Below are 22,714 nucleotides of genomic sequence, written 5' to 3' on the forward strand. Positions count from 1 at the left end.
CAAGAGGTCTTGTGTTTTTATTGTGGGTGAGCAGGGATTATGGGAAGTTGGGAGATTTTTTGAAAATTGTTGTCATTAGATGGGAAATTGTTGCTATTTTGAAGACATTTATTAGTATACTTGAGTATCATTGACCAATGTTACAGATTTTAAGCTTCATAGTGTTTCTTTGTGACGATAGACTGAGCGACAGAACTGAATAATGCAACATATGACACTAATGTCGCTTAGACCGGAAGTGAAAAGTTGATGAAAATAGAACAATTAAGTAAAATGTTTAGGTTTTGGTCTTGAACATTGCGTTTAATATTCCCGAATAGCACAAGTCAGTCAATCTATCTAAAATCCAATTCTACTCTGGCTTGACTTTGGTATGGTGCCGGATCTAAACCTAGTTTGGCACTATGTCAGATTCACAACATCCTGAGTCGGAATTTTAATAGATTAATCGATCCGTACTATTCTGGTTCTGTTTCAGTCATCATCTCCATTCTCACACCATCTCTTAACTCCTCTCACTATTCCAACAACTTTTCACCCAGTAATGCATCAATAAACAACAACAACTATAAGTAGCATTCTATAGACACACAAAACTTATAACGAAAAATGAATCCACAGATTGACATCGACATGAAAACTACCTTTAGGGATTTATCTATTTCTCAAATGTGTAACCTTAAGTGTGCATTATATAAAATAATCAAGAAGAATAGAAGGGATAGAAATCTAGGATTATGTGTACAGCATTATCTCATTCATTCATTCTATTCAGTCTCTACAAATCTTTGGGATCATTGGAATGGCAAAAAAGGAATGAAGACGGACACAAAAAATTTTTCATATTTTTATTATAATAAAAATGTTGACAGGAAGAAAAATATGAAAATTGACTCAACAAATATTCAGACCTCCGGGTCAGGGATTTAAAATTGACTTAAGAAGCAAAATTTATTGTTGGAAATATTAGCCATAAAGCTTATGGCACTCTTTAGATTTTGAGACATTTATTGAATAGATTTGAATTAGGTTATTACAATCTCAGGATCAAAATGTACTGAATATTGGGATTAAAAACCCTAGTTTTGATGAAATAAGATGGGACAATTTTGAAAGTATACAGAGGAAAGCTCAATCAAATAGATCTACATAGATAAATAACATCAATGCGATGCCAGCGTATCAATAACGCTATTATGACATTTACTAGTCCAATACCAGATCAAACGGCTTCTAAATGCGTTATTTACTCAAGAAAACAGCAAATTCAATAAATTTGATACTAATTAGACATTTTAGGTCTTATTTACGATCTTTATCTTCTTGTCAAAATTGGCGTTACGGATTAGCATTCTTGGAAGTGAACTGTGTAGTATAAAAGGCAAAAAATCTGGTCTAGACCGACGAGAGTCTGCAGTGAAATCGATTAAATTTGACTGACAGCTTAGCAGGAATTTGAGGAAAGTGGCATTACCAGGACATTATTGCAGACTTTTGCCATTTCTTATTTACGATCTTTCTCATTACCTTAATTAAGATTGAAATCGCCTTTGCTATATCCAATTATTATTTAAGAGCCAATTTTATGCCTTAATTTTAAGCACCACATTGCCTTCATCCCTGTCTAATTTTCTATGTCGTTGAGTTTGTTTACAATTATTTATTAAACATCTTTGGAAAAAATTTTTGCCAGAATGTAGTTTATATAAATATCCAACAGGAATATCCAATAAACAGCTGTGTATAAACAATGATGAAAAGTGTTAAGACTCATGCGAAAAATTCACAGTCTAGATGTCTCCATATTAAACCTGAGTCATTATTGATATTTTGGAACAGAAAATATAAATCACGTAAGTCAAGATAATAAATGATTTTCTTATTGAACTAATTCGAATCTAGCTTCGAGCAAATTCAACCTTTTCCAAATAAGGATTAAAAGGGCAAGAATTACAAGGCAAATCCTTTACTTTTGTATGGGAATTTTAAGGAAGTCAATTTGGGAATTATTTTTCTTTTCAAGAATTTCAGATTTTTATGAAGAAGTGACAGCTTATTAGGCAAAGCATTATAGGCAGCTTACCAGGCAAGAGTGACCCCTGACTTGTTGCAGACTTTTGCCATTTCTAAGTCATATACTTTCCAGAAATCTGGCTTTCTCTGACCTTAATTAAGATCAATCGCCTTTCCAATGCTATATCCGTTATGAATTATTATTTAAGAGCCAATTTTTGTTTAATTTTAAGCACCACATTGCCTTCATCCCTGTCTAATTTTCTATGTCGTATGAGTTTGTTTAAATTATCTATTAAACATCACCTTTAAGTTCAATAAAATAAGAAAATCTGTTACATTTTTGCCAGAATGTAGTTTCAAAGCATCTAAAAATATCCAACAGGAATATCCAATAAACAGCTGTGTATAAACAATGATGAAAAGTGTTACAGACTCAGTGTATTCTGCGAAAAATTCACAGTCACTAAACCTTTTTTCTGACCTTTCAATAATTCATCGTTCATATCATATTAATGTCTCCATATTAAACCTGTATCATTTTGGGACATTATTGATATTTTGGAACAGAAAATATAAATCACGTAAGTCAAGATAATAAATGATTTTCTTATTGAACTAATTCGAATCTAGCTTCGAGCAAATTCAACCTTTTCCAATTCACTTTTTTTTAAGGATCTTAAAGGGTCACATTTCTTTATCAAGGCAAATCTTTTCTTTTTTTTTTGTATGGGAAATTTTAAGGAAGTCAATTTGGGAATTATTTTTCTTTCCTCATTGAATTTCCTTTTTTATGAAGAATTGAATTGCAAAAGCATTTAGGAAGCTTTTATAAATGATGTTCATCTTTTTGGGTAGGAATGGGTGAGTCTGTGATATGAATGGAATCAAAGAAAAGGGTTTGATATATTCATGAGATTGAAATTTTAAAGAAGAAATTTGGGTATTTTGAATTAAAATGCATGAAAAAAACTTGGAATTTCTTGATCTGGTGACGACTCTGGTCTGAACTGTGTAAGATTTCACTATTTTTGAAATAAAGACATGCAAAGAATTTTGAAAGACTTGGCATAACAGAACTTGAAATTATTATATTTTTAATTGAATTTCAAGTAGAATTTACTTTTCTATCGATACCTGCTTTATAGTTAACTTCAAGTGACACAAATGAAAAAGGCTTCACCTCGACTCCTTCAAGGCTCCATAAGCGACATTCATGAACAATGAGGGTTGAAATATGTGCAATACATCGTGCATGTCATTACTTCATTGCATTAAACTTTATTCGACGTAAGATTAGGACCGAACAATTATTTAGGTTATAAAGGAAAATTTACGGAAAATTGAAATTTATTTATGGTTTTTTATCCTAATTTGAGAAAAAAGATTGCAAAACCTTACATGTCTTACTAATGCCATGACGATTTTCTGTCATTGACCTTCATTTGACGTCATCACGACGTCATTTTGAATGCATTTACGACGTCATCATCATGATGTGACACTGGGAATAAATATAAAAAGTCTTTGTCATTAATGTCACTATCCTAATGATGAAAAGCTATTTAAAATTGCTAACAATTGCAAAAATTGGTATTTTCAGTTTTTTACTCAGAGTTAGATTTCCAGATACTGAACAGCGCCGAAACAGCGATCTGTTAACCACTGGATCAGACCTCGCCCGGGACAGAAAGTGGCGATGAACAGTCGTTTTCCAACACTTTATTTACTCCGCTGTCATTAATTGACTCATCTTTATAACCACACTTCATCCAAAACAATGGACATCATTAACAAAATACCCCCAAAATGGAGCAACAAACCATTTTTCTCTAATTCTCATTAATATCCATGTTTTTGTTGTTATTCACTGTTGTTTAAAACGCAAACAGAAAAAGAAATGAAGGCACAACAAAATAATCAGCAAAAAATTTTTCATCTCATTTCCATTCAGTAATTATTTATTTATTTATTCTCATCCCCGCTGCCATTTTCTTCTCATTTACTAAATTAAAATTAAGGCAAAAAGTGTAATTTGGCTAATTTTTAATTATTACGAGCACATAAAATTGTATTTTTAACTTTCAACTTTTTTTTTTCGTTTATATTTTGTTGTTGTGTACTTTTTACCCCCCTCAACAAATGTCGACCTTCACGTGACGATGATAAAACAGACACTGGCTGAATTTATAAAAAAATATTTAAGAGAAGAAATTTTTTTTTCTTTTTATTTAATTCTGTACATTAAAAAAAAACTTTCTCATCCCTAAAAAAGTAAAATGAGAGTTTTTTGTGAGACGTTGATTGAAATTCAATTTCAATTTTCAGATCTTGTGTTTTTCTTTATTCACACAATGAATTATTTCGAGCGTAACATATGGTCATTATTATAGTTGAAAACATAGTGGAATGTGCAATAAGATTTCTTCTTTGTATTGACTCTGCTTCATGATGAGAATGAAATGAGGAAGGAGAAAAAAAGAAGAGAAAAACGCGTGTGTTCAATTTGATTTTAGAGATTTCAATCGGGATGATTGTGAACGAAATGGAGAATTTAATCGAGAGAGGAAAATTTACGATTGAAATATCTTAATTATAAAAAAAAAAATGTATTTACTTTTAGAATTCGAGTGAAGAAGAGCGATAACAGACAGTAATTATGATCATGTGGTTCATTATCTTGATTATGTGTGTGCTATGCTACTAATTTATTTTATTAACAGTCAATTAGAGAGGAATGCAGACATATGTGTGATTAATATCAATTTAAGATTTGAGAAGGAAATGACAGACGCGGAATCAGAAATATAAGGTGGCAAATCATCAGCTTAATTTTTATCTCGAATTGCCAGGGTTAGTAACTTCAGGGGTTTATTTCCTGTGTTTTAGATGCTTGGGTCTGCAGTTTTCTTCTCAACCTTGTATAAATGGCTAATTTTTACAATTTCTATTACGAGCACATTGTAGAAATTGTATTTTTAATTGCAACTTTTTTTTTACGTTTAATTTTGTTCTTGTACTTTTTACCCCCCTCAAAAATTGTCGAAATTCACGTGAGAAATCAAATTTCACACTGGCTTTTATATACCAATTTTTATGGGGTTACACTTTGTTTTCTAATAAAGTAAAATTGTAAAACGTTGATGAAATTGCATTTCAATTTTCAGGTGTTTTTACTTTATTCACACAATGAATTATTTCGAGTCGTTACATATGGTCTAATATGCAATAAGATTTAATCAAAGTTTGATGCTTCATTGAAATCACCTCGAAGTAAGAAAAAAGAATGTAAAATTCGTGTGTTCAATTTGATTTTAGAGGTTTCAATCGGGATGATTGTGAACGAAGTGGAGAAAATCGAGAGAGGAAAATTACGATTGAAATATCTTAATTATAAAAAAAAGATTTACTTTTAGCCCTTCGAGTGAAGAAGACCCGATAACAACAGTAATTATGATCATGTCGGTTCATTATCTTGATGTGTGTGCTATGCTACTAATTTATTTTAGTAACAGTCAATTACCCGAGAGGAAATTCAGGCATATTTGTGAGGTTAATATCACCCTTAAGATTTGAGAAGGAAATGAAGCAAAATTCGGTTTTTCAGAGAGGTGGTATAAAGTAGGCGCCCTTAGTAAGAATTTTTATTCGAAATTCGGCTTTTTTGAGGAGTTAGCTTCAACTCCTTAGGGGCAAAACCTGTGCAGAAATTCGGTTTTTCATGAGGTTTGCAGTTTTGTCTAAACCTTACATCAAAAATTTCAGGAAGACCCTAGGGTTACTTCGTTGGCGTTTAGGTCAATTGTGGTCCATGGTTTCCATTAGTTGCCATCTGAAGCAGATTCTATAACGGGTTATCTTCTGAAAATCTATGGCTCCAAGCCAGCATGATATTGGCAATGCCAGATCATCGTCGGCCTAGTATCTGATTTTGAATCGAATGACCTAACTGAGCTATTCTGAGATCCTTAAATGAGTTCCAAAAGTTTAATTATGCAACCAAAATTAAGAACCTCCATCTTTCCACAAAAACTGCAAATTTCTTGCACATACATTCTGGTTTTAGATAAATCATTAAAATATGAAATTAGACTACGAATTTTCCCACAAAAAGAAGTTATCACAGACAACACGTTTATCGCACATGGCACGGAATATTAAATTAGAGCACACTTTGCTCAACAAAAGAATAAAAAATTAAAATCGTATGCAAATCAGGTAGCAATTGGTGTAAAAAATTGTAAGGATCTGTCCTGATTAGACAGTGTAGCGTAAGCTATGCTTTGCGATAAGTTGGTTACCATTTAATAATTTGGCGACCTTCAGTTATTCAGTAATGCAAAATATGAATTTTAAGACCCCAATCACAAGCACCACATGCAAAAATTTTCCTATATTTTAAATGTTGCAGTATTCCAGACCCTCTCACTTTCAATAAGCAAGCATAATAAATATCAGACTTCTGTTGTGAGCAATTTTTAGACCACATCACTGGTTTTCATCGTGGTTTTAGGTTGTCATCACTACATTAATGTTTCTCTGTCACAAACTCCCAATAGTCACAATCAATTTCCCATATAACCGCCATTATTAATGTTCATAATCAGTGGAGTAATTAGAGATTTTGAATTTGGGTTTAAGGGATTTATACCCCCTTTTAGTTTTAAAGATTAAATTCCAAAGACAGTTCCAGACCCAAGGTCAAGAAATTGCTAAGGTCAAGAAAAATGTTTTAGTTGAAAAACCTAAACAATATTTGAAGAACATGCGATTTCCCATTTACTTCTATTCCCTGACTTTGTCAGTTCGTAAAGCATGATCTTATCAAATCGATAATGACCTAGTTGAACATTAGCATCAAAGTTAAGCACATTAAAGACATTATATTATTATTTTGAAGCTTTTAGTCATAAATTCATCACTGGTTGGTCACACAAACTCATCAAATGCATTCACCAAAGCCCCCAATTTAGTCATTTAATCCAGAATAAATTTTCTATCTCATCAAACACAACATCAAGACATCAATCTAAAAGAATTAAGAGGAAAACAAAAAAAAATTACGACCAGTTAGTCAATGAAATCCCTAAATGCTTCTGGAAAATTAATTCATGCGGATGTTTATGGTAATAAATTTTCTATTTTTGAATTAAAGCGCCTCCTCTCTATAATGATTGTAATTTCTCTTTTGTGTAATCAAATGAAATTTCTTCTTTCTCATTTTTTACTTAATTGCAATTTACAAGAAAATGTACACATTTAAAATAAAGCTTTTCATCTTCTTGTTATAATTTGTCAGTTTTGATATTTAAATTTCAATATAAGAAAATTTTTCTTTTGAACATTTTTCAGCTCCGACAGTGTTAGTTAAATAATTTTATATTAAATTTCTTCGCATTAGAGACATGAGGATCTTGCTGAGTGAGAGAGTAAGATATCAAGCAGAATAAATTTCAATTTTGTCGTATTTTAAAAGGGACGAGCTTACATGTATGTTCATAAGTTTCAACATGTAATATATTATCCTTACTGTGTCAGTGTATAGACTCATGGAAATGATAGCATAGCGTATAGGCAGATTGCTATCTATGTAGAGTTTTTTTAGAAATTGTGTGAGGATATAATGAAGATTAGACGCATTTCGTCTAGTTTGATAAGATCTTGAATAAGAAGATTTTTGAAGTTCTGGACATGCTTGAACCCTAAAGGTTTTCCAACCTCACTCTAAAGGATGTATAACCTTAGAATCTTTATCAAGAATATTAATCATTGAGCAATAGTTTAAAGCTCTAGAGCTGGCCTGCATTTAGATGCGCATGCCTGCAGTATTAGCCAGGACCAGTAACCTATGCAACCGCTCTATTAACCCCAAATGGGTCAATAAGAACTAATCATTAATCATCATCATCCCTGCAGTATTTAGCTTTACTTTATAGCTCGTACAAGACTGCAGACCAAATTTTATGTCAGAATGCCTGCAATTTTGGACAAACCCTTAAAAATATCATCAAGCCCACCCATACTTAACCTAGTGACAGCTTTACATTCCAACCTTCCAGTAACCAGCTATTAATTCAGTCTACAAAACCATAAAACCCCATCCACATGTGTATGCACTCAATTAAAATATTTTTGAAAAATTCTTTCCTTCATTAACATAAAATAAGAAATCTGTATCACAGCATATAGTACATATGTACATAATACACATACACATATCATCAACAAAGATCTTTATAATAAAAAAAAGGAACAAAAAGAATAAAATATGTGGAAGTGAGTGGAATGTAACGTAGAATAAATATGTCATAAGACATAAGATGGAATAAAGAAGAGAAAATTTCATTTATAAAATGAACATACTATACGCAGATATATACACATATGTATGGAATATACATGCACACACATCATATGCATATGACACAACATAAATGAGATCAAATAAATTAAGATTACAAATTGTTCTCGAGATGTATGTAATGGGCGTCGTAAAAGAAGGAAAAGCATTTATATTTTGTCATGCAAAAAGCAAAACTCGCAGAGCTTAAAATACACACGGGAATACTCCATGACTTGCCACAAACACAATATTTTTTGATCATATATGTTTGTCTACATGCTGCATAAAAGTGTGTGGTTGTAAAAAGCAGTCAAAAAAAATTGAGATAGAAGGAGTCACAACAATTTAACATGTCGTAGATGTACTTTCATGCTATTTTTGGTACCTCTTTTGGTAAACGTCGTTTTGAAAAATATACTCATGTCAAGGCATGCCTTCATGCTGCATGAACAAAACAATAAAAATAGAATAATTTTTCTAGATGAGCAATGCTGATGCAGAAGTTCCTCACTGGTTCAATGGCATTTTCTTTTTCGAGGTCAATTATTCTTGGGTCAGTTCCGTGAGGAATTACCATTGGTGTGAAAAACGAAAAAAAAAGTTTTTGTTTTGGGGTGTGGTAATAAATTTTATTTCAGCACTGAATGTAGACGAGATAAATACTTGGAAAGATCGTGAGCTGGTTTGTATTTTTAGTTTGGACTAAATTTGGGTAGGACATGCTATAAATTAAGGAAAAGGCATTTATAGGTACAATTTTGTACAATTTTAGGTCAAATTAAATTGACTTAAAGTTGGTTGGAATTGAGTATGGCAATTTGATCAATCAATTGAGTTATAGTGAGCTGAAATAACTAGATGTTGTCGTAGTTTCATAATTTGGTACTGCTCACTGAGATAGACTTCCAAAAAACCACTTTCTAGACTGTAAAATGTACAAAAATACGTTATAACTAGTAAATGGCAAGTAAATGTCTATTTGGACAATTCAAATAAAGTGCTACGCATTCGTTTAGCCGAGAGTTTTTTAGAATTTCTTCTTTTCTGTTAATTTTAACGAAACAACTTTTTTACTATATTAAATTCATTAAAAATGTCAAATAACAAGCATAAATTAAAGACTGTTAAGTTATTTTCACGGAAAACTGAAAAAAATTGAAAATGTACAACAACAACAATACGCATCGTTTCTAATTAAGTGCAGTGATTAATAGTTCAAATGTGTACCATTTTTGTTAACTAACATAAAAGTCTTTTAGCATAGTGTTCACTAAATTCTCAAGTTCCTCAGTTCTGATAGACGTGCAACTTCCAGTTCTTGTACTGATGAATACAACCATGATATACCCGACGTGCCAGATATGCCCCAAAGATTCTCCATTGGGTTTAATCTGGAGAACGAGCAGGCCAATAATGTCTTCACTGGCAAACCAAGCTTTTGACTCCTTACTCACATGAATAGCAGCAATCTTGCTGATAAACGAAGTCACCATCCATGAAATTAAATGGAATTAAAACATCATCCAGCATGCCAATGTAATCGCGAGACTTCATTTTTGTAGATATTTTAGCAAGTGGAGTCTTTCCATTCATTGAAAATGCTCCAAAAACCATGAGAGATCCAACCAAAATTGCGACTCAAATTAACTTGCTTTTCCTTTCGAATATCATGCCAGTAAGATGATAAACCATCTGGCCCATCCAGATTGAATTTTTTTCGTCCGAAAAAACCACATTTTCCACTCAGTTGTCCAATTATGTATTTTTTTGCCCACTCAAATCTTGCTGCTTCGTGTTCGGGTTTAAGATTTTCTTTGCAAATGATTCTTTAATAGCTTAGCAACGGATGTTTATGCCAATTGGCAAACTAAATTTGCTCAATAGCAGAATAGTTTCCTGTTGATGCGAGTTCCAATATTTGCATTTTTTTTGTCTATTTGATAAATTTCCTTTAGTTTTCCTTTTTTGTCCATAATTCTGTGCTTTTCCTCAGATAATTTCGTACTAGATTTCTCGCTTCTACCAATTCTTCGAGCAATTTCAGCATTTGTTAAGTCTAGAGAGACTAACTGATCGATTTATGCACGTTCGGACTCTGTTAAATACTTTCCTTTTGGCATTTTTAAAATAAATTAAAAAACTCAAGATCTGAATAATTTTATTTGTTTACATTATAGTATTTACATTAAAGATTACTAATTTGAATAAAATAAATACGTTAATCACTGCAATTAATTAAAAATTAATTTTTTTCTTATCTCGGCTAAACGAATGCGTATTGTTGTTGTTGTAATTTTCAATTTTAATTCAGTTTTCCGTGAAAATCCTAACTTAACAGTCTTTAATTTATGCTTGTTATTTGACATTTTTAATGAGATTTAATATAGTAAAAAAGTTGTTTCGTTAAAATTAACAGAAAAGAAGAAATTTAAAAAAACTTGTCTCTTCTGCGTGCACTTTAGCACAAGACATTTTTCAGTCCAAAATGTTTGGCATGATGTCGGATTTTATCCGAATCTGGCACTCAATTATAGTTACGTCGGTCTGTAGTTTGATGATATAACCGATTTCTGCTATTCTGGAATTCTAATGACATTTTTTGTCCATTTTAACTTCCTTCTTTGGCAACAAGCAGTAATTTCTGGTAGTCGAATCCAATTATCCACAATATGTAGCTCATAGACACTGATAGGTTAATTAATCAAAAAAAAAATTAAAAAAGTCCCACAAAATGTAATTCACTTAGCACCCAATCCTAAAAATTACATTAATGCCAATAAAACTCAAACAAATTCCAAGAACGATGCTGTATCCAATTTAATGATTATACATACAATTTACACATTCGCCCTACTTTGTTAACGGAAACATTAATGACACCACTTTGACGCCTCTCTTTACGAAAAAAATTACGAGTGCGAGTAAAACATCAAAATAATCATCATCAACATCATCATATGCAGAAGTGGGCTAAACGACTGAACTCGTATGGAAAATTATGTATACATTCACATGATGGAAGAAGAACAAAATTTACAGCACAGAATCATAAATTGAATGATTTACTGATGAAAATTACACGAGTTTTTAATAAAATTTTTCCATAAATGATGCTTGACGTATGAATAAGTAAGAAGAAGCAAGATGGAAATAAAAATAAATTTTCCTCTGTGTATGACAAAGCATCCGCACGAATATGCTATATGCAAAAAAGAGAGAACCACGATGCTTTATACAAATGAGTAAACGAGAATGAAGGAATGAAAAATTTTGTAAAAAAAAATTATGGATAATGATGCATTCATTAGGCTGATATTATGGCATTTTCCTTCAAGCATTCACGATAAATTTTCATTTTCATTCATTTTTTATCTCATCGCTGCTTTATCCTGAGATTTTTTCAGCATAGATGAGATGTATGTAACAATAATGGGGAATTATGTAGACATGGGAATAGGAGGAGGAATTAGCTAATGTGAAGACGATTTATGTGAGATTGAAGGAGCTGGTAATGTTTCCCTGACATCATAATGTGTTCGCTAGGGAACTGCAACGTTGCTGTATTAATGTAACACGCTAGGATGTCCTGAAGCCTGTTATCGTCCCATTTTTAAGGGCGAAAAATGCAGTTCTCCATATTATGTCATTCAGGTTAAGTAAAGATACCTTTTAATAAGATACCGAATTACTGAAGCGGCTGAAGGATTGATTTCATAACACCATAATTCTCAGAAGGATTACAATTTTGGTACTGTTCAATTATCGATTCATTAATTCGTTATCTAGCGTTAAAGTGGTAAAGGGAGTCTAAATAAGGTAATTACCATTTCGTAATTGAGAATGATAATGACGTAGCCAAAGATTTTAGTAGATTTTGGGGTCGAATTGGATTTTATAGAGAAATGTCAACTTTAGTTGACTCTGTGAAGTCGTGTGTAGGGTCACGTCTAACCCAAAGGGATGGAACTTGTTTGTAAATGCAGGCAAATGAGGGTGAATGCGGATAAATGCGGGAAAATATGGTAAATGCAAGTGAATGGTAGTGAATTTTCGAGTACGGCCTCTTTGGTTTAGCCTCAAAGTCTCTAGACCCCCTGAATACTCTTCTGCACCCACTTTGCACCCTAACCTGTGAACTGATAGACACTTATTCATACAAATTTAACACTCAAAAAAGACAGCATTCATAATGTCAAAAAATGTATTCATAAAAATTCATGACACATCAAACTTGAGCATTTTTATATCCTTTTGAAGTGTCAACAGCAACAGCAACAGTAACATGTACATGCATAAAATCACCAACAATGTTTGGAGTAAATTCTGCATAAATACATAAAGTAATGCAATACTTTATCATTTGGTATATATAGTGATTATTATTTCCATCAAAATACATTCCCTCAATATTGTATGGAACATAAAAAGTTTTTTTTATGTAAATTTCATTCATTTTTCGTTCAATTTATTATCCTCATATTAACATTTTTATTTTACATTCTCATAATATTATCAAAAGAAATGTTTTGCATTTTATATGAAAAAGTATAAGCTTGATGTACATTTTTCAAATATTTTATGAACTTTATGAAAATATTTTCCTCAAATATCTCTCATTAGAATGAAAATAAACGTTTTCATTTCGTTACTTTAGTCGTTAACTCTCGAAATTGGGGATTTTTACCTGGATTTTTGGATTTTTTGGGCTTATTTCAGTATTTTTCGCATTTTTTCAAGTTATGGCACACTTAAGATGTAGAGAAATGTTTCAGTCAAACCTGAGCTTGTTCTACGATACACCAGTATATCACGGCACACAGTTTAGACAGCACTAGCTTATTGTGAAGGAATTTAAAAGCTGCTATTCATTTCTAGTAATAAAAATTCCGAGAAAATTAGATAATTCTGTAAAATGACCCTTAGAAGGAAGGAATTTGAATTTCTGAATCAATTGTGCACATTAGCATATAAAATCCCAAATATTCCACATATTCAGAAGCTTTTAGAGAACTAATCCAACATTAGCCAGTCCCTGCATATCCCTAAAACCCTCAAGAGACACTAAGATACTCAGTTGTACTAATCTAAATTCAAATCAAAAGCTTTGCCGCTTTTAATCAAATAAAGTCATTCCATAACACAATTAAAGCACCTTTTGATATACTCAGGGTAGTAGTCATGATCACTTCCTTCTTGTCAGAATCCCCAATCCATCCACAAAACTTTCCAAATCTCATCAAAAAACTGACCGAACCATCATTTAATTACTAAAAATCCCCTAAAATCATCAGACTGCAACATAAACACCGTAAAACATCAACCATCCTGAAAATTTCTCACTCTCATATACATTTGCGCACATTTTTACATTAATTAAATCATAAAGCACCTTTCATTTAGTATCAACATCCTTCATACATGTTCAATATTGTACAGTTTTAAAAGTCACAACATTTTGGCATTTATGCGGTGCATCCATGAACCAATTTTGTGGTTGTGGAATGAACATTTATTCTATGTAATGCTGTTGGATGTACGGCAGCATCATCATCATCAACATCATGAAAATTCATTTATGTAGAGATGCCTCAAGGGAACCGAATAGAGTTGAAAATGGAAATGTGTTTACATTGTACTCAACGTCTGATGTTGTTGATGTGTAGTCCCATTTACAGAAATTAGTTTAACTGAACACAAGACCGCTAGAAGTATGTATGTTGTGTTACTAATTTAGAGAAAAAAAAAATCTGAATTATGATTATTATTATGCTTGGCAGGATGGCGTTTTCAGACTTTTTTTATAGAGCTCGGAGTCGACTATAATTTTATATGGAGTGGAGTCAAGTAAAGTCGATTCTTTCATACGAATTTCGAGTCTGATTCAATTTCTGTTTTTTGTGTAAATTAGGACTCTTGGGAAGAAGTTGTTGATAGAAACAGTTGTAGGTATTAGTAATTGGCTGAAGGTACCAAGCTTCAGATGTCGACAAAGGGAGACCATGGCGCAGTTGATCTGTATGAACTCCAAATTAAGTCAATAAGCATAAATTATGTTCACAGAATGAAACAGAATTGTGTTTTGAACCATATTGAGCAACAAGCGTTGATTTTAATCTTATTGAAGCAATTTATGCAATGTAACAACAACTAGATTGAGATTCCAATGTAAGTGTCGAGCCGCAAAGGTGTTGATTGCATAATTCTATAAAATACACTAATGGCCGGTTGCGATATTTACCATTGATCTAAGGTATGATTTAGAATATGAAGTACTACAAACAATCCTCGGCATCTTGCACCAATTTGAACGCATCCTCTTGATTGTATTGTAGTTGACTAACGACGATTGTTTCCTCTTGTTTATCTATTGCTATTAAACAAACTATATACATACAACTGGCAACTCCAATATGGTGATTTAGGAAAATTGCCAACAATCATACACCATTAAGCTATACTAATGAAATTATTAGCAGTTAATAGGAAAGAAAATAAATTTTCTAACCTTAAAAATTTAAAATCTTTTAATTCCTACTCGCATATACTTTATGAGCAAGTTCAAAATTCAAGTCGTGTAGGATGATAATGAGCAAAAAAGTTGATTGAGATAAATATTTACATTTTTTTTTCTTCTCTTCTAGCTAAAGATATTTCACATTCTCTCTCCCTTGCTCAATAACTCAATTCATGCATCATATGAGTTTGTAAATATTTAATTAGTTGTGGCTTTTAGGAAAGTTTAAACCATCCCGTTCCGTTCGAGACAATTGTTTGGCGTGAAAAAGGTTGTTTTTGAGGTTATTTTTGTACTCTCTATATTGATCAACATGCAGCCATGAAGGTCATAATATATTTATAATATTCTTCTTTAATTCACATTGTTGCTTTCTCATCGTGGGAAAGTATGAAGAAGTAAAAATTGAGAAAATTTTAACTTGTTTAAAAATTTGTTGAATGTGAGCAGATGTGAACTTTATGCATCTGAGACTAGATTAGATTACTTTGAAAATGAATTTTAAGTTGTTATGAAGGTCTTGCCTTAAAGAGATTTGAAAAGTTGTAACTATAAATAATATTTTTATGGAATATGGGAATTGTTAAAGTTTTAAGGAGATTTTTGAATAGAATTTGTATGGTATTTGGAGAGTTTTATCGAGTGCTTAGCTAAGGCAATATCAAATCCAGAGCTTGAAGTCTACTTGATTTCTTGATTTTTGTATGAAGTCTAGTCGACTCGAGATAATGTTCCCTTACAAAATCTAAATCGAATTCGAGTTCTGATCCTCAATCGGTTGACACTCAATCCTTGCATCAATAATGATGTGTACCATTTCCACAAATTTTGCTGAGTACGTCACGGGGACTGGATCTATTACTGAGTAGTGCTTAGTTGATATCGAAATCACTCTTATCACAGCTCAAAATATTGAACCTGTAAACTTCAATACATTCTTAGCTAGAATGGACCAAACGAGATTTGGGCCTTAGTTTCTGAATTTATTCTACTCCGAATCAAATTGATCAACAATTCGGTTACAACACGTGACTCTGATAAACACCGGAGCTTGTTTAAATCAAAGTCAGATTAATTCAAGGATGGTACAGGATTTAAATCGAATCCAGGCCGACTTGTAGTCAGATTATAGATCGATAAACCGACTTATGCTTTTCGGTCCATAGTACTATGGACTTGTTTTCAAGCTTCAATTTATATCAAACTATAAAATTTAATCACTTTAGCATGCTACACTTCAAATTAACCCTCTAAACAGGTGTTCAAAATACATCATTTTTATAACATCTACAATATTTATAAACAATATTCCCAATACTCTTCTGCATATTAGCTCAAGTCAAGTGAAAAGTAGCAAAAAAGCTCAAGAAAAACAAACAAATTCTAAATTATTTTCCCAAACTCCTAGGAACGGCGAGCGTAAAGCAATTATAGTAAATTAAACAAAAAATTGAAAAAATTTCAGGAAAACTGACTGACTCACAATGTCTATGACGTAAAACTTCAAATTCCTATTAGATAAAACAGCTATCATTCATTCATTTATTTACTTCTACAGTGTAAGGTGCGAAGTAAGATTAATGCAGAGATTTTAAAGCATGTATAGTTTATACGATAGATCATTATAGTCTCGACTTTTAATATTAATCAATTAACATGAAATATAAACAGTTTACTTTCAAAACTTCAAAATTCCTAATCCATTTAGACTTCTTTTTTCTACTACGTAATATCTTTCTCTCGGTCGGAACTGATCCCAAAAACAATGTGAATCTAATTATTCTTAAATTATAAAGTCGAAAAAAGGGAAGCTAAAATATGAAAATATTTTTTTCTTTTTTTATTTGTGAAAATTTAATTAATTATGTTTCGAAAGCCGAAAAGACCGAGCTTAATTCTTCTCCCTTTTTTATTCTGGGACAAATCCAAATTGACAACGATAACCGAGAAATGAAAATTGTGTTAGGCATGCAAAGAAGAATGACCATTATATAACCCTTAAATTTGCAAAAAAAAAAAGAAATAATGAAAATTTTTAAATAAACCTTTCTGTTTTGCGATGAGAAAATTGAGAGAATAATATGAGTATGGGAGGCATATTCGTGAGTATTGTATGTGTATGGAACGCAAACAATAAAGGGGAGATTTCGGAACTTTTGTCCCAAAAGCCACATTCGAATAGCCCAAGTCGAATGAATGATTCAAAATTTTGTACAACACTGCCGTTACATTGGCTCTGACTTGGTGCTTGATTCGGATTAAAGCCGGTATCAAGTCAGAGTCACGTCCACCTGGGGACCGATTTTTGGATTATGATAAGCCGATTTGTCCTATTCAGACTGTCTAGAGTAGATACAAGATGCTGCAAGGCAAAGGTGTGTCTAGGATGATTTGAGGTGTTGCCCTATCCTCTACCCCATATTTTGGCATTCTCAAATTCGATTGAAATTTTTAATTTGGAGCATATAGACAGTTGTTTTAAAATTCAACATATTTATTATTAAACAACTACTCCCAAGCAATGACGTACCCAAACATGAAAAGATCATCTTTTCGAGAGCTTGCTCACCTGAAAGATACCAGATTAGCATGCCTGTGAGCATTGCTCTCATTTTACTCTTGTCTTGATCACGTTCTATGTCTGATGGTTGTAGTGATAAGAGTGCCAGCCAATCGACCCCAACAACCCGAGATCAATCTCAGGTAATGTTTACTTGAATTCAAATTCTTCACCAAATCACCACCAAACTGACTGCTTTAACCAAATTATTGTTGTACAAATAACACACGCACTAAAAAAATCCACGATGAAAAAATTCCAACAGTGAAAGTGAACTAAAGAACAAGAAAAGAAGAAGGAAAAAAAGTGATAAATAAAGCCTTTTTCATATTTCCTTTCCTTAGTAAATGGTAAATATTATCGAAAGAATTCCGCTGTTTCATATTTATGAACCAGGAGAGTATATAATAGCCCCAAACAAAATTCAGATATAAAAGGACATAGCTTGCTGTTTTTGAAAAGGTCACAAAAAGGTGCTTCGACGTGAAAGGAGCTCCAACAATTTCATTTCCCTTGTCAATCGCCTTTTCTGCTGTGCTTCGATCCACAAAGAACCAAATTTTTTTTTCTTAGCAACGTCGAAAAGGAAAGAAGCAATTTGCATCTCAAACACGACATTCGTTGACGTTTTGTTTGGGGTAGGTCAGAAAATATTTCGTCGTTATGGAAGTATTAATCATAAATCAATTCCGTTCGTTTCTTGTTCCAATAAAAAAAATTATTTCAACCTTATTGCTACATTTTATTCTTATTAAATAAATTAATGAACTTATCGGAACTGAATAGCAGTTCCGATTTTTTACTGTAATTTGTGTAATTTGTCATTGCCTCGTAAAAAAATCAAAGAACAGCCACCAACTCAAATTGAGGAGGAAATTTGTCAACAAAAAGCTCTTCCCACAAGGTACACACAATTCAATTTTAGGTGTTTATGCATGGGTGTTGAAGTGTTTGTGTGTTTGTTTGTGGCTTGCTTGGTAAGCGGATTAGAGTACATTCTGATTTTTTGCTATGAAATGAAGCACAACTTCCTGTGGAAATACATGAGTGGGAAGTTTAAAGTCGTGATACCGTTTGTTATTTAATGTTAAGCAATAGATAGGGCAATTGGATTTGATTCTTTGAGGTATTTAATACAATATGATAGGAATCAAATCTTATCAAAAGAGAACTGCGTTCTAAGCATGAGCTTGTTCAACTTATGTACGTACCTTTGATAGTGACTTTAGAAGAAATAATAACAGATTAGTTCTGGTAAATCAAGGAAAAGTCATGACTCCGCACAAGTCCAGGAGTCTTAGGATATCAAGCAGCCAGTTGCACATAGCCTCTCGTATTCAAGTGCCTGTCTTTGACCTTCAAGTGGTGGATTTCATTAATTGGACTAACTGGAGCAAATGTAGATGAATTTTCAGACATGTCTGGATATCTCACCTTTCAACCCTAGCTGCAGATTAGATTAATTGACGCTTATCCCGTCGGTAACAGAGCCTAATAAAAGCCTAGTCCCAACTAACCTTTTTCATTTCTGCCACTCAATATTAGCCCTAATCATTTCAATTTTAACCATTTAAATCCAAAGTTTTCACCACAAATTGAAAACATTAAGTCGTGCTAATTAGCAAAAAGTTTGTTTACTTAGCAATAATTGCGATCGAAAATAATGATTTTATTACCGTATGACTGAACACACAGATAGCAAGTCATAAGATGTGTTAAATGATTTGTTAAGCGATGAAATCAATTTTAATGAACTTGGCTAATTATTGACTACTGAAATGATCATAAAATTGAATGACTTTTGATATTTTGAAGATAGAGATGCTGATGGGGAGAATTGAGATAGAATGTTGTAATAGCAAGAATGGGGGTGTGGATCTGAATTTTAATATGTTTTAATGAAGATTTTTGAAATTTAGAAAGGATGGAAAAATTGAAAGTTCTAGGAAAATTTTACTATTTTGATAAATATTACTTATAAATCCTGAGCTTATAAATCCTTAAGGAATTGTTTATTACATAATACGGAGGTGGTTTGAATTCATTAGAATGGAACACAAATTGAAGAGGATTGGGCTTTTTGTCTCGAAGAATTCTGTGCAAAGATTGAGACGGTGGAGTTTAGGTTTGACCCCAAAAACCCTCTGTATTCACCCTTTCTTTAAAGTGACTTGATTTTTGGTGCTTCCAGTTTTGTGTAAATTTGAATTTTTTGTGCACTTACTGCATCATTGGCTTTGATGAGCTTCAAATTAACCCCAAATTGTATGACAATTGAAAAAATATTGGCAGCTGTGCATCATTTTATGTACTTTATTTTATGCACATCACATCAATAAACTCTAACTCTTTCAGTTCATTATTTAGTCATTAATTTAAATATGTCATTAAAATGCACAGAAAAAATGTAATAAAATCTGCTAAAAAATTAAAAACCAATTAGACGACAAGATGAAAAATTTCCCCATCTAGATTGTAAGCAAAAAAAATGAAAATTACTTGAGCATAAACGTTCCCTCATAAATTCTACAGAAGAAGTGCACAAGAAAATTTCTAATGAAAAATTTAAATTTCTGAATTTTTTGTAATGTCAACAAGCAAAAAAAGCGAAAAAAAGTTTATTTTTAAGGAAATGCTTCAAATGAATATTTAATGGTAAAAATCACAAAAAAAAGAAGAAATTCCTCGATTGAATTTAATTTCTACTCACAAAAACATGCCAATCAATTTGTGTATAATTTACCGATTTCCCTTTTCGTAAGTAATGCCAGACAGGCTTGAACATTTCATTATTCAATGAGTATTATCAGATGTGTTGATATATTGATAGTATTTTAATCTTTTTCTTATTTTTTTGCGCGCTCTATACTTTATGACCATGAGTGAGTGTATTGGGAGGCAAAGTGAGATGAGGTTGAACATCACGTACTTATGCAGTTAAAGCAAGCAAAAAATCCATTAAATGAATATTGTTTATACGAGTTTTTTTGACGTATATTTTGAAAATTTATTGCCATTGCTCATTTTTTTCAGCTCCTCTCCTTCGTGCTGTATACTCATTCAATATATTACGCTCATTTGCATACAATAGATACAAACGTAAATGTTTAAGAATTTCTCTCCTTCTTCTTTCTTTTTGCAATAAAGTGCGCTATAATGTTTACATTTGATGACTGGTACGACTTTTATTGAGGATAATTTAACGGATATTTGAATTATTGCAGTTCGATTATGAAATTGAGGTAATCTTTTGGGGTTTAAATTGAATTTTGAGATCATTAAGGATGATCTATGACAGTGCTCTTCAAACTTTGCTGTGCCACGGCAAATCTTGTTGATATAAAGTTGATAAGTACAGCTGTAGCCACACATTTCATAACACAAGCTCTTAAAATTTTAAAGAATTCAGGAGTATTCACATAATAATAGCACAATTCGGCAAAATCTTGTCTCAGGCCGATGCGACTCTCACTTGATGCCAAATTCGAGTTTAAATCTAGCACTAAGGTAGAGTCATGTAGGCCTAGATCTATCAATCGACTTGTGCTGTTGAGATTAAGACGTAAAGGAAAAAAGGACAGACAATGAACATACACACTTAAATGAGCGTGTTCATGAGCAATTTTCTTGTCTGTTTGTGGAGAACAGGAGCTTAAGCAGCACAAGGGAAATTTTATTCCTCAAAATTCCATGAATTTTTGACATTTCTGGTGCCACAATACCTCATACCTTCCTTCCTCCCTTTTTAAAACCGATATCTAATAATTGATCTAGCACATTAAGCAATCTATTGAGAAATATCAGCTGTCACAATTCCTACATACCATTAATTCACAGTTTGATTGAATGATTATTGAGAGAAAAAATATGCTGTCCAATCTAAATCAATGTAAACATTTTAATCATCCGGTCGTTCGACCCAAAATAATAAATCTTAATCAAATTTTCATCAAAAGTCATTTAAAAATAAATCTTTATTCTTATGTTTGTTTTTTCATAATTAAATAAAGATTAATATGTCAGTGACCTTGAATATGGCTGATTGTTGAAGGCTGTATGATTAAGTGATGATATTAATGCTTGAAAGTAGAACTGTCTTGGCATAAAACGAGGGAATGTGCAGCCTAATTGAAGAGTAATTGTAACTGGCCTATAGCAGGCTTCTCAGGGGCTTTTCCACCAAAAATATACTTGATAAGCATGCTCATGAGCGTTGGTCTTAGTTCACTCGTCTCTTGAAAGGACGTCCTTTGCCTGCTAAGGTTTTAACGTCTCGTGACTTTAATTAAAATGAAATTTACTAGATATCACATCTAAATTAATCCTTATCAGATAGGATATCACCGTTCAGACAGTCAGGAATAGACAGAATGCTGCACAGAGAGATAGAGCATGTATTTAAGTATGACAGACTGAAATGCCTGTACTAAACACCTGTTCTATACTTCATCGCAAATAATGTTATTCATGCCGAAAATGAGTAACATTAGTGAGCAATATGTACAATAAATCCCATCAATTCCTTCCATACTCTCTAAAATACTAAGCATAACCCCATAAAATATCCACATATATCACATATGTGCATATAAATATTCTACAGTTCAAACAAAATCATGAACTTCCCTCAAAAAAACAAAATTTAAATTCATAATAAGAATCAAATTTTATTGCCTATAAGAAGATGAATAGCAGAAGGCGTGTGCATGCGCTTCCCATTCGAAGAAAAATTACAAATTTGACCGTGTCGAAATACAAAAATTCCTTAACTTCCTTTCATCTCATTGTCATTCAGCAAAGTTTTATTTTTCATTCTCAAGTCTAACATGCCACTTGTCACACACTTGTGTGTCAAATCATTTTCACATTTCCGATTGTATATTGAACAGCTGTTGAGATTGTGAACAAGAAGAAGATTTTTTTTGACTGTTTCGATATAAAAGCCTCGACAGATCATAAAATTAAATCAGATTTTACACACAGAGTATTATTTCTTTTATTTTGAGGCATTCTCACGAATTTTTTATGCATTTATTGTACATACATACACACAATAACAATAAAATGATACATTTATGCTTTATGTACCAGAACAATCGTTGTGGAATTTTGTGTATCATTATTCGGATAATAATAATGGTAAATGGAACAGTCTCACCGAAAAAGGTGTTAATACATAAAAGGAAGGAACATTATCGTTATTACTATTATCGCTAGGCTTTAAAATGGCATCTTATTCGTGTTATGTGCTTCACAATTATTTTAATGTTGTTGATTTTCTTTC

The 22,714-nt window shown here is 32.2% G+C and overlaps 1 protein-coding gene across 1 annotated transcript in view; it reads right to left on the reverse strand.

Moving 5' to 3' along the window:
* Positions 1-22,714, reverse strand: part of LOC139087996 (Kv channel-interacting protein 4-like) — a 72,328-nt gene that overhangs the window by 39,573 nt on the left and 10,041 nt on the right. The window lies entirely within an intron of this gene.

Source organism: Chironomus tepperi, unplaced genomic scaffold, assembly GCF_022539635.2.
Source record: "Chironomus tepperi strain 1889 unplaced genomic scaffold, CSIRO-AGI_Ctep_v1 contig_159, whole genome shotgun sequence".
NCBI classification, from domain to species: Eukaryota; Metazoa; Arthropoda; class Insecta; order Diptera; family Chironomidae; genus Chironomus; species Chironomus tepperi.